Source organism: Bison bison, unplaced genomic scaffold (genome assembly GCF_000754665.1).
Source record: "Bison bison bison isolate TAMUID 2011002044 unplaced genomic scaffold, Bison_UMD1.0 scf7180017864145, whole genome shotgun sequence".
Taxonomy (NCBI): Eukaryota; Metazoa; Chordata; class Mammalia; order Artiodactyla; family Bovidae; genus Bison; species Bison bison.
The window spans coordinates 3,119,161-3,132,581 of NW_011494717.1; positions in this window are offsets into that span (position 1 = coordinate 3,119,161).

A 13,421-nucleotide genomic window follows, 5' to 3' on the forward strand; every position below is an offset into this window, starting at 1 on the left:
CATTACTGACTCGATAGACATGAGTTTGAGCAAGGTCTGCAGGTTGGTGATGGCGTGCTGCGGCCCATGGGGTTGCAAAGAGTCAGACACGACTGAGGGACTGAACTGAACTGAGTCCTTTGCTTCCCCAGATGCAGAAAAAGCCTTGTTTTCTCAACACAAGTGAGTTAAACTCTGTATGCGATGTTCCTTCTGTCCCACAGGGAAGAGGCAAGGCTTGATGAGACAGTGTGTGGACTGAGTCCACCCCATCACTGTCCCAAGGTGAATGGTCAGCAACCCCAGTGGTGATGCTGTGACCAACTGCTTCTTACACGACTCCTCCTTATAGAGGAGGTCAAATCTGATTTCCCTCGTTGTAGTGGAATAACTCTGATCCTAATCTCACCTCCTTGGAGCCAGTAGTTGGCTGTTCACTCTGCTTTGAGATGCTGTTCAACCACTTGCCAAGGGGTCCATAGTCTCTGGGATAGACCAGAGGAGCATGAGATGTCCTTGAGGAACCAGCCAACAGAGCAGGGTCAAAACTTCAATGCAGGTAATTAGAGCACAAGTCATATGTCAAGAGGCTGTCCTTTGGTGTAAGAGAGAGATCTGAGTTCCAGTTCTGGCTCTGCTACCTAAGTAGCTGTGTGGCCTTGGGCAACTCCCTCCACTTCTCTGAGTCAGTTCATCATTGTTTTAATCATCATCTTCCATGCCATGTACTGTGGACTGTACGCTAAGTGACCATCATCTCATGAAAGTCTTATAACAACCTTATGAATAGATATTTTCCTTGTTTTAAAGATAAAGGAATGATGTTCAAGGAGATTTCTAAACTTGTCCAAGGCCAGCTTGGCAAATAGTAGTGTTATTTGTTCAGTCATGTCCAACTCTTCACGATCCCACGGACTGTAGCCCACCAGGCACCTCTGTCCATGGGATTCTCCAGGCAAGAATACTGGAGAGGGTTGCCATTCCCTTCTCCAGAGGATCTTTCCAACCCAGGGATCGATCCTGGGTCTCCTGCATTGCAGGTAGCTTCTTTACCGTTTGAGCTACAGGGATGACCTAAAGATAAAGGAATGATGTTCAAGGAGATTTCTAAACTTGCCCAAGACCAGCTTAGCTAGTAATTATAAGACAGGATTTCCTCCTGACTCTGTCTGAATCCAAAGACCACGTGTCATAGGTTGAAAGGTGGCCCCCCCAAAGTCATGCCCCATCCTAAGCCCCCGAATCTGGGAATGTGACCTTACTTTTTAAAAAGGGTCTTTGCAGATGTAATTAAGTCATGGATCCTGAAATGTGATCACCATGGATTATCCAGGTGGGCCCTAAACTCAAAGACAAGTGTCCTTAGAAGAGGTGGGAGAGGAGGAGATACAAAGACAAGGAGCAGGAAGGAGGCCAGTGTGGAGTGATGCAGCCACGCACCAAGGAACTCCTGGAGCCACCAGAAGCTGGTAGAGTGAGGCAGGATTCTCGTCTGGAGGCTTTGCAGGGAGTATGGCCCTCCCAACGCCTTGATTTTGGACTTTTGGCCCCCAGAACTACGAGAGTACAGTTCTGTTGTTTTAAGCCACCCAGTTTGTGGTCATCTGCCACAGCAGGCCTAGACACTCATACACCAGGCAGTGTATGGCATTGCATTTTACTGGTATGAGATGGTCATGGAAAATCTACTTGCTGGAGCAACCAGCAGTGAAAAAGTTCATGAGGACTCTTGGGTCCTCCCAGGCTAGCTGGATGCATTGGTTAGCAATCCAAGTGGCCTCAAGCCATCTCCCTTGGGAAGCCGATTTCTGCAGGGACAGAGTGCTTCCCACAGACTGAAGGGCCTCAGCCTGGGCCAAACGCTCTCTGCTCCTGGCAGCGGTCCTCCTTTGTGCTGCCCAGGACTCGAGCTGCTTCTAGTGTGAGCCCCCCTTCACTGATAGAGAGTGGTGCAGAGGAGAAAGCCCTGGCAGGGCATCCCAGGGTGGGGGCGGGGTACAGCATAAGCAGGGACCACAGCTCCCAGGCTATTAAGGAATCTGACCGAGTCACCCCTTTACTAAGAAACATCTTGTGGCTTCTTCTTCAGAATCAAGTTCAAACTCCTCAGCCTGGAATTGAAGACTCTTTTAAGATCTGACCTCAGGTTGCTGCCGGATCCCAATCCCTGGACCCTGGGGGTCCTGAATGGATGTCAATCCAGCTCTCCGAGGCTTGGCTCTATGGCCGAGATGACAACCTGCATACCTGCATCCCCATCACCTTGGTGACCCGACTCTACTCTCCGTGAAGCCAGGAGAGTTGACCCGATGCACCCTCCCCAGAGCTCCTCCTCTGCTCTGGGCCCACCCTGCACCTCCCTGAGCCCGCCCTGCCCTGTGGGGCCGGCAGGGGGTGGCCTGCCCACTTCCCTCCTGGCCCAGAAGCTCCTCAGTGGCAGTGCCCACCCCCTCCCCCACCCCAGTAACTGCCTGGGTTCAGCACACTGTAGAAGCTTAGTCAATGTTGACTGAGATGAGTCGGGTTGATTTAAAACTCCTCCCCAGACTGACGAGGATGCTTCCTCTCCTTCTTGGGAGTTTACCTTTCTTCTGTGTTGGTAACTTCTCTGCTGCCTATTTATTCCTGCCCTCTGATGTGATCTAACGTCTGCTCACTTGCTTTTCTGTGGGCGTTTTAGGTAGACGGCCCTTCACAGATGGGTAGGTCGTGCCCTGCCCAATTCCAGGTGGCATCATTCATTGAGACCACGCTGTGAGTGATGCCCCTCCCCACCCCCACCCCCAGAGGTGGGCAAGGTGGTGGCACTGTCCCAAGATGCCTCTGTCACCAGATGCAGGGCCTGGCCCCCGGAGTTCAGACTCTGCATCTCCAGACCTGGCCAGGGCTTCCTCCTGGGGCCCCAGAACCTCCCACGGCTACAGCCAGCACCCACTTCCCTGTCAGTGTCCTCAAAGGGACACTTCATTCTCTGTTCCTTCTCCAATCACAGCACTATCTGGGACCCAGCCAGGCCACTTCCAGCTGCCCGCGTGCCGTGCTTTCTGCCTTAGTAAGGTGGCATGCCACAGACGGTCCTGACGGGGGCACATTTAGAGGAAAAGGAGCCCTGAGGCATCTTTCTATAAAGACAACAGGTGTGAACGGCGACTGTCCCTGACAAACGGGGATTCCGACCCAGCCCGCCTGACGCCACAACCTGTGATATTTCTACTACTCAGCCGAGAGACAGCACACTGCAGGGAGGGTCATTTTGGCGGACAGAGGCAAAGGTAGGACCAAGGCAGGGAGAGCTCTTCAGGGAGGGATCCTGCAGAGCCCTGGGAGGGACACGTTGCTTTTTCTTCCTCTGTCCCCGACCCTGCTCCTTTCCTAACTTTTGTGAGCTGGGACAGTTGGGCCCAAGAAGGCTGATGTAAAGCTGATGAGCCGGAGGTCAAGGGCTTGGGAATTAGTTCTGGGTCCATGTGCGTAGAGCCAGCCACCTCCCTGATCGGGGCCTCGGGTCACCCCTCTTGCAAAATCCCTGCCCTCCCTGCCACACAGAAGCCTTGAGAAGATTCTGCCTGATGACGTGAACGAGGGGTTTTGTGCCCTGCAGGGCATGCCTGGTTTCTGCTCCTGCTTGTGTCCCTGATGAAGGGACAAATGACAGGGGGCATTTCCAAGTTCTTCACCAACATGTTCACCAAATATTTCTTGTTGGGACTTAGCCCTGGGCACATCTTCCTAGGTGTTTTTTTTTTTTTTTAAAGAAGCTTTGACATTCCTTCCTGGAAGCATTTTAGATACAATGAAATAATACAGGAGCTGGGATCTATCCAACAGCAAGGATGCAAGGAAGTGAGGAACATCAGCAAGTGAGGAGGAAGCCAGCATGGAGACCGTTGTGCAGTAGTTGGGAGGCGAGGGATAAAGACGGTTGCTGTGCATCCACAGAGCGGAGGCTTATGGTGGTTGTGGTCTTGGCAATGGCAGAGGGGACCACAATGGAGCTTCCACACCTCTTGGGAGACACACTAGCATCCCCTGGTCCTTGGACCCCATGATCTTTGTGTACATGATGAGGAGCCGGAGAAAGCGGGCCATACTGTAGCTCTTTTAGAAGGAAGCTGCCTCATCCAGGAAGGGCTTGTGGGTCTGAGTGAGGGGCAGCACAGGCTCCCAGAGGGACCAGGGCAGGGGGAGGATTAAGGTCAGCAATGCATGTTCACTTTCTGATAACTTTAGCCACAAGGGGAGGAGGCCAGTGCTTCTTTATTTGAGACAATTGTCTTCAGTCTCAGGGAGCCCCCAGGGCGGCCTCACCCCAGGGACAGGAAGGCAGCGGAGGTGGAGGGCATGGGGACTGACAATGGGCAGCTGGCTGACTCCTCCCCAGGAAGGAGCAGCCCCAGATATGAGCCACAGCAGGCGGAGAGTTGCATCCCCAGGAGGCCCAGGGGTCACTTTCAGATCTAGAAGGGGCAAGGGATGGATTCCGGGAACGGAAGTATGGGAAATGTGGCCAGAGTTAGCAGAGAGGTCCAGCTGGAGTCAATTGTTAGTCCGTTCACTTGGGGACTTTCCACAGGATAGAGCCAGTGTTCTCCATTTAGAACATGAGGGTTGGGGGCCCTCAGGAGAAGGAAACATTCTGTTTCCCTGCCTCCCTGCAGCCTCTCTATGGACCCCACATGGGTCTGAGGTCCCCGCCTTCCTTGGTGGGGGTAGGCGCCAGGGCTGAGGACTTGGAGAAGCAAGAGCTCTTTGTAGATGTGCCCCTGGTCACCTGGTCACATGGGCACTGCCTACTGGGATGTTGGTCTGTTTAAAGGAAGGTGTTCTGACATATCAGACTCTGGCTGCCTTCAATAGTTCCACTTCATGAATTACATCTCAGTCCAAATTCAGGTGGGCCAGGCAACCACAGGCCCAGGTAAGCTCACAAGCATCACCTCTCCTCTCAGAAGAGTGGGAGCCAGGTGCAGGAAGCCTCTGCAGGGCATACCTGGGTGCTGTGTCACTCAGCAGACGGGAATCCAAATACTCCACCAGGGGAAGGCCCCTGCGAGCCCAGGGAGATGCAGCTAGTGAATGGCAGAGCTGGAGTTTGGTCCAGATCGGTCTGTCCCAGAGCCCATTCTCTTTCCTTGGGACAAGTGTCAATATTATGGGAAATTCAGACTTCCCTGGTGGTGCAGTGGATTAAGAATCTGCCTGCCAATGCAGAGGGCACAGGTTCGATCCCTAGTCCAGGAAGATCCCACACGCTACCTAGTAACAAAGCCTGTGCTCCACAACTGCTGAGGCTTCATGCTGCAACTTCTAAAGCCTGCTCATGTAGAGGCTGTGCTCTGCAATGAAAAGCCACCGCAGTGAGGAGCCTGTGCTCCACAACTAAAGAAAGCACACATGCAGCAACAAAGTCCCAGCGTAGCCAAAAATAAATTAAAAAATATATACTATGGGAGAGTCTTAGAGGCTGACTTTTGTCATTGGGGACTCCACTGTCTCTCAAGCCTATAGCCAAGACAGTCGTGTTATTTGCTCAAAGAAAGCGTACGGGTTTTATAAGGATTCCATTTCATGATAAGGCAGGACGATACAACTGATAATACATGTCTTCAGAGCCAGAAAAACTCCTCTGTTGCCTGGGACTTTGGGCCAGTCACTTAACCTTTCTGAGTTAGGTTTCCTCCTTTGGTAAGATTCAGTAATAATATCTACCTCCTATGGTTGCCTTGAGAATCACAAGAGGTATGTTTATTAAATGGTTAGAATAGGCTCTGGTACAATGGTAAGTTTCCAAAAAAGTTAGCTTAATCTAAAAATAATACCCCCTCCCGCATTATTAGGGATAAGTATAGCTTGACTGATATGTACATATGAATATATATAATCTCCCTACACATTTAAACCATATCTGAACCTTGTGAGTGACTCAACCTTTCTGTCTGCTAAAGAACATAAGCCCCTGGCCCATTTCATGTGGTTGCTTTGAAGGATGACTAATAACTGTGCTCATAAAAACCTCTGCTAAATGTCAGAGCCTTAAAGACATAATTCAAGGAGAGTAGGAGTTCGTCAAGGTTCCATATGCAGCTGGGGACAGAGAAAATGTGAGATCATAAAGTTGTGTGTGTGTGTTTTATTTCAAAATTTTTATTTACTTCAAAACTTTACAGAAGACAAGAACCAATATGTGTGAGCCTGACTGCCCATCTTTACTGAAGCCCATCTCTGAAAGGTTAGAATTAGCATATGCACATTAGAGTGTCAAGCAAGAATTAATTGAACCCGGGCTGAACTGGATCCTCCCTGGGAACTCTGACATTGAGCAGGGAATGAGGGGTCCTGTCTAGACCCCTCAGCACCCTGGGGAACACGGCAAAGGGGTTTTGGGATCAGTTATTGGGCTCCTGGGATTTTGGTGTGAAATCTTTTCATGACCAGAAGCCTTCCCCACGTCCCAGGATGGATGGGAAATTCATCCCCCTTCACCCCGCCCCCTAAGGGGTGCATCCTGGGACACATGCCTCGTGAGGACAGGGGCTCCAGGCCTGTAAGGATGGGTATACACCACCTGCCCGCCTGCCCAGCCTCCCCCGAACCTGGGGAACTGCTGAAGTTGGGAAACAAAGCCCAGGCAAATTATGCAACTTGATTTTTTTTTTTCCACTTGGTAATATTTTCTTTTCTAATATTTATTTATTTAGGCTGAGCTGGGTCTTAGTGGCAGCTCCTAGGATCTTTAGTTGCAGCATGCAGACTCTTAGTTGTAGCCTTCAGGATCTAGTTCCCTGACCAGGGATCAAACTCAGACCCCTGCATTGGGAGCACAGAGTCTTAGCCTCTGGGCCACCAAGGAAGTCCCACATCTTAACATTTGTATCCTCATTTCCCTGTGTCACTGATGAAATAATAGCATGTTTGAGTGTTTATTACATAGCATCCACACTTCCAAGTCCTTTTTGTGAATTAGCTTGCTTAAATCTAACCATTACAGCTGCCATATCGACTCTATTTTCTAGCTGAGGAAATGGTGAAATGGGGAGATTGAGGAACTCAGGTACATGTCACACAGAACAAGGAACTGCCCCACCCTGGGGCTGCTTCTTAAAGATGGTAAGCATGGCAGATGCTGCTTTGAGGGACTGACTAACTAAATCCTCCTAACAGCCCTGTGGAGTGGGTACTACCATCTCATCCCATTGCATGCATGCAAAAATCAAGGCTCAGAAGGATCTAGTATTTGCCTGGAGCCACACAGCTTAGAAGTGTTGGCTAGAACCTCTGTGGTCAACCACCGCACTCAGCTCCCTGGTGGCAGGGGCTGCCTTTTCTCCTTTGTACCCACTGTCTCCCCTTTCTCCTGCCTCTCATTCCTAGGAGTTCATGAATCAACCTAAGATTAACTCAACCACACTCCGCTGTTGGGCATCTGGGCTGCCTGACATTGCCAGCTCCTGCCTTTTGTAGCTTACTGAGGATGAACTCTAGAGACTTCTGTGGAGGAGGCTGCCATAAAGTTGGGAGGTGTCAGGACACTGAAAAGACAAGGTAGCCTATCCCTGGGCAGCCTCATAAGATCCCTGGGAAAAAGGAGACCTTCAGGATGGCTAAGGCCCCTCCTACCTCTTCTGGGATGGCCGAGACCATGGTCTGAGCAGCATTTAGGTTTCTGCCACCATCCTATAAATTAATAAGACCAGTAGACTCCCGAAGGCTCCACCTGACCTCTGTAGCCCCCATTTAAAGACTCAGACTGTGGCTCTGGCCTTGCCTGGAAGATGCCAGGTACTGGGCAGGTCAAACTGAGCCCAGACTTTTCCAGGGTCATGTTGCTGCCTTGATCCCCTCAGCTTGGAGCTCAGGACTCATTCTCATCCTTGGTGATGCTTCTGAGGTCAAGGTGAGACAAGAAGCAACCTGTGTGCTGTCCTGATTCTGCTAGTTCATTTCTGGGGCTTGACTCCTTCTCTAAAAAATGAGGGGGCTGTTAAAATATATCTAGATTCAATAGCATTCTCTAACATTTCCCAAAGTATGTTCCGTGCAACAAGTCATTACTTGAACCAAAAGGTCCAAAGTCAAGTAAGTTTGAGAAACCTTACATATCCTGGTCCACTCCTGGAGACCCATAACCTATATCAGCATGTGCTTTGAGAAGTCCAATTTTAAAGGTACTTATTAAGCTTGACTTGGGGCTTTCTAGGTGACTCAGTAGTAAAGAATCCATCGGCCAAGCAGGAGACATGGGTTTGATCTCCAGGAAGATCCCCTGGAGAAGGAAATGGCAACCCTCTCCAGTATTCTTGCCTGGAGTATCCCATGGAAGGAGGAGCCTGGGGGGGCTGCAGTCCATGGGGTCGCAAAGTCAGACAGGACTGAAGCGACTTAGCACATTAAGACTTCTGCAGATCGTATATGAATTTCATTTCCTCTGGCATCAGATCTGTGCTGTGTTCCTCTTCAGATAAAGAAGTGAAGGGGACAGCCCTACCCTGCAGCAGTGCCAGCCCAGCGTGGGCATGGGGCACCCACAACCTGGTCTATAAGCCAGAAGGGAATTGAAGGAGGGAGACTTGAACATTTCCATCTAGGCATCAGGGAAGGCTTCCTAGAGGAGGTGGCCTGGGAGTCAGCCCTTGATGGCCTAGTAGAGTTGGCTAGGGGCAGGACTGGGTGAAGGCAGGGGTGTCTTGGTCTGACAGTTTATGCGGTATGAGGGAAAGGAGGAAAGGGCCTTGTATCTCCTCTGTGATCCTGAGCACTCCAACTCCAAGACTAAACCTGCAGACTCCACTTGGCAACGCAAAATGAGTTTCAGTTAAGTGGGCTCAGCCTCCTTAGTGGACAACTAAACAGCCATCTTCTGTGATTTAATTTACCCCGTGAGCTCATAGAAGTATTCCTTCCTACCACATGTAATTTTATTCTTTACAAGAGTCCTGTTGAATATATTGGGTTGGCCAAAAAGTTTGTTTGGATTTTTTTCTGTAAGATGTTACAAGAAAATGCGAACGAACTTTTCGGCCAACCCAATAGTTTCCTCTGTTGCCTTTACAGTCTAGTGATACTTTAATGCTTCTTAAGAAACAGAATCCGTCCCACCCAGGAATCTAACTCTGACCAGGGAAGAAGTGTAGGGACTGATGTTTCAAGTGTGTGGGACTTTCATTCATTCATTCTTTCAGTTTTTCAGTCATGTTCTGAGTAGCTAATCTGTTATTCATTCTTTCATTTTTTCAGTCAACAAACTTTCACTGAGTACCTCCTCTGTTCCAGGTGCCTGGGACCCAGAGTGGCAGCAGACACGTCCTTCCCCTCACAGAAGTCAAACTTGTGGGCTCGGAAGGGCATCATTCTTGTAACATAACCGTGAGGCTCCCACATGTGGTAAATAGAACACTTGTGAGCAGCAGCTGTGAAAACAGTGTGAACACTCACAACAGCAATCTAGTGTGTTACACGTCCAGGCACTGACAAGTGCACAAGCATCCTGAGAACGCCCCAGGCGAGACCTCCAGGGCAGGCCAGGCCTGCGGACAGTCCAGGCAGATGGCTTGGCCTGCAAGCCGCCCCTGCGGCTGCTGTAGGAAGAGCCAGGGGCAGAGATTGGAGGCTAAACGGGCCCAGATCATCAAGTGCCTCTTAAGCCATGTTAAGGAGTCTGAACTTTATCTTGAGGGCTTTTAGCTGCCTGGAGGGAACTTGATAAAATGGGTTTTGAGGAAGCTCTCTCTGGTTGTGGGTGGAGTGAAGGAGCTGGTGGGACAGTAGTTGCCAGAAGGAGGAGATGCTCCTACCCCGCCCAGTGGGGGACCTCTGAGGCAGGTCAGAGGCCGGCTATCCTGTGGAAGTCCTCGGAGACCCCACCCTTGACACGCACTGCCCTTGACCCAGCTAGAAACTGCTGGGCTGTGCCCACAGTGAGGGGGGACATCTCCGGGCAGAGCAGAGGAACGTTTCTGTGAGAAAGCGATTTCTGCTCCTGGATAATCCCTTCTTGAATTCCACGCAATTGATTATTTCTTATCTCAGCGAGTGAGGGGCCCAAGTGGCAATCACTCCCATCCTTCGGCTCACATTTTATGTAGCTGTCTATTCTGAACAGGAAAAGAGCAGAAAATAGAACTGATTTCAGAATGGCTGCCAACTGAAGGTCTCCCCCACTCCGCCCCCGCTGCTCCCTTTTATTTCTGAGAATCGGGGTCAGGGAGGGAGGGGGGAAAGGGGCTGTTTCTCCGGGGGGCCTCGGAGGCGGGAGCAGGCACCCCTCAGGGAAAGTGCTCTGGACAGGGATCTCTTGTACCCACCAGCCGAGAGGGTTCTGAGAGTCACGAGAAGAGCCGGAAACCCGGTCCTCAGGGTCATTCCTTTTGTGGAGGAAGATTCAGCAAGCCCTAGATTTCTATCACTGGCCTTAGAGCTCTGACCCTGTGCTGTGACCAACCCTTACGGCTGGAGAGGAGAGCTCCTCCTGGGGCCGTGGGGGCCTCCTGCTACCACCTTCCCCCGGGTGTCTGCACCTCTGTGTCCAGGGCGCTAGATGGACTCGTTTTCCCCAGACCCCTCCCCCGGCCTCCCCCGGTGTTTACACTCACCACCTAATCTCCTAGGAAACCGAGGATGACCTCAGTGCCCGCGGGGGGACAGCCCACACCTTCATTTCTAGCATGCGCTCACCAAGAGCTTGCTAAGCCTCCTGTGAATGAGGAAAAGCTGGATGCCTGCGGGTTGTTGGGAGCAGGTGGGCCCTGGCCTAGGGCTCTTACCCCTGGGGGTGGTGTCAGGACAGCGTGGGGTCCACCTCGCAGCACAAGTCCCCTCACCCAGAGCGAGGTCTGTCCTGGCTGTGTCTCTTCCTGAGCCCCCAGCAACCCCCGCCCCCCAGGGCTGGTTCTGCTGAGCCCACCACCCAAAGGGCAAACACATGAGGTGGGCAGGGCCATGAACCCGGCTGGAGGAGGCTGTGACAGAAACACAACATTTATTGAACACCTACTCTGCACAGGAGTGTAACACCAGCAGTGCCTGCTGCCTGTTGCTCATTGTCGTGACGGAGGAAGCCAGATCTGTGTCAGAGCCATAGAGGAAGCCCTGGGTGACAGCGGAAGGGGGCCTGACTCCATCACGGGCACTGGAAGCCCTCATGGAGGAGCTGTTCTTGATCATTGCGTTGACTCTTGACAGGCAAAGATGAGGAAGGGCATTTCAGATGGAGGAGACAGCACTGGTGGCGGTCAGATGTCAGAAGGGGTGGCCAGGTTGCATGCGTGGGTGCTAAGTCACTTCAGCCATGTCTGACTCTTTGTGACCCTGTGGACCATATCCCGCCAGGCTCCTCTGTCCACAGGATCCTCCACACAAGAGTGCTGGAGTGGGTTGCCATTTCCTCCTCCAGGGGATCTTCCCCACCCAGGGATCGAACCCAGGTCTCTTGTATCTCCTGCATTGGCAGCCAAGTTGAGGGATGTGAAAAACCTGGGCTCTCATGAGAGAGTTTTTGTAGGTGAGGAGTTAATGGGACTGAAGCACCTCCTAGGACACAGGACTTCCAGGTCTAAAGCCAAGAAAGTCCTGGGGAAGCTAAGATGAGTTGGTCGTTGTACTGGGAAAGTTAAATTGAGTTCTAATAGACACAGGCTTTAAATATACAGGTCAGAAGTTTGCAGTTCTGTCCTCCAAGCCATGAAGAGTTCCAGAAGATGTTTTTTTTGTTTTTTTTTTGTAAGAGGAAGGGAAGAAAGCATCTTCTACAAATTAAGCCCACTTGATTTCCACCGATGGGAATATGTATCTCCATTTTGCAAGTGAGGAAACAGTGTCAGAGAAGTTAGGCTACTTGCCCCAGGTCACACAGCAAATAAGCAGCTGGTGATTCCAAAGCTTGTGCTCTGAGGCACTGAGTCACCTGCTCAGGGTGAGGGTCTTCAGGCCAGCGGGTTGAATACTGTGACCCCCAAACTGAGGCTGCCTGGAGGGGCCTCAGAATCTCCTGGAAGTCAGGCCTGCACAGATTTTTGTTTCCGCTGTCTGTGGCACAGACAGCCATCAAGCAGCCCCTGGCTTGGTCTTCCTAGCTCTGTGTCCCACATTGCACATCCTGGGGTCAGTGAACAGTGCTGAATGGATATTGGGATCTATGTGGGCCCCCGAGGTGACTGACAGGGCCCCCGAGGGGCTTTACCACTCAGCAGCCCCACCCAGTGGTGAGCAACAGCATTGCATGCAGGCCACAGAGCTCAGAAGGAGAACCCCTGGTCTCCAGGAGGTTCTCTCTAGCTGAGTAGGGAGCACTCCAGGGATTAGGAAGAATAGACCCAGGTCCAGCCCTCACCTGATCAAGCCCAAGCTGCTTGGGATCTGGCAGCTGCTTCTCCCAGACAGCTGGGTATGTGGTGGAGGTTTAGTCGCAGTCATGTCCAACTCATGACCCCATGGACTGTAGCCTGCCAGGTTCCTCTGTCCATGGGATTTTCCAGGCAAGAATACTGGAGTGGGTTGCCATTTCCTTCTCCAGGGGATCTTCCCGACCCAGGAATCGAACTCAGGTCTCCTGCATTGCAGGCAGATTCTTTACCAATTGAGCTACAAGGGAAGCACAACATGTTAAAGAAGTGGGACTTCCCTGGTGGTCCAGTGGCTAAGACTCTGTGCTCCCAATGCAGGCGGGCCCCGAGTTCGATCCCTGGTAAGGGAACTAGATACTGCAGGCCTCAACTAAGAGGCTGCATGCTGCAACTAAAGATCCCCAAAGTGAAAGTTGCTCAGTTGTGTCTGACTCTTTGTGAGCCCATGGACTATACAGTCCATGGAATTCTCCAGGCCAGAATACTGTAGTGGGTAGTCTATTCCCTTCTCCAGAAGATCTTCCCAACCCAGGGATTGAACCCAGGTCTCCCACATTGCAGGCGGATTCTTTATCATCTGAGCCACCAGGGAAGCCGAAGAATACTAGAGTGGGTAGCCTATCCCTTCTCCAGTGGATCTGCTTGACCCAGGAACCAAATCGTGGTCTCCTGTATTGCAGGTGGATTGTCTATTGGCTGAGTTACTAGGGAAGCCCGAGAGCTTGGGCCACCCCTTAGAGTCCTCACCTGGAACCAGCCATGGGTTGGCGGGGGAGGAGCAGGCAAGAGGAGGAAGGCCAGTTGGTGTGGTGGGCAGCAGGCATGTCCAGTCGGAGGGCACAAACTTTGGAAGTGGCTCCAGCCTGGTAAGGGGGGTCTGGCAATGGGCAGCCAGGTCCTGAGTGCCCGGATCTGGGGCAGGAAGCCAGGCATGTTGATGTTCTTGGCGTGTTACAAGGTGGCAGAGCGTGATGTGCATGGCATTGGGCCCTTGGCACACCTACCTGGCTTTTAGGCCTTCCTGTGTTCAGCACGCCCTTGGCTGTGGAGTTATACCTGGGAGTCAGCCTGCCAAGGAGGGCATCCCAAGGTTAGGGCTGCAGG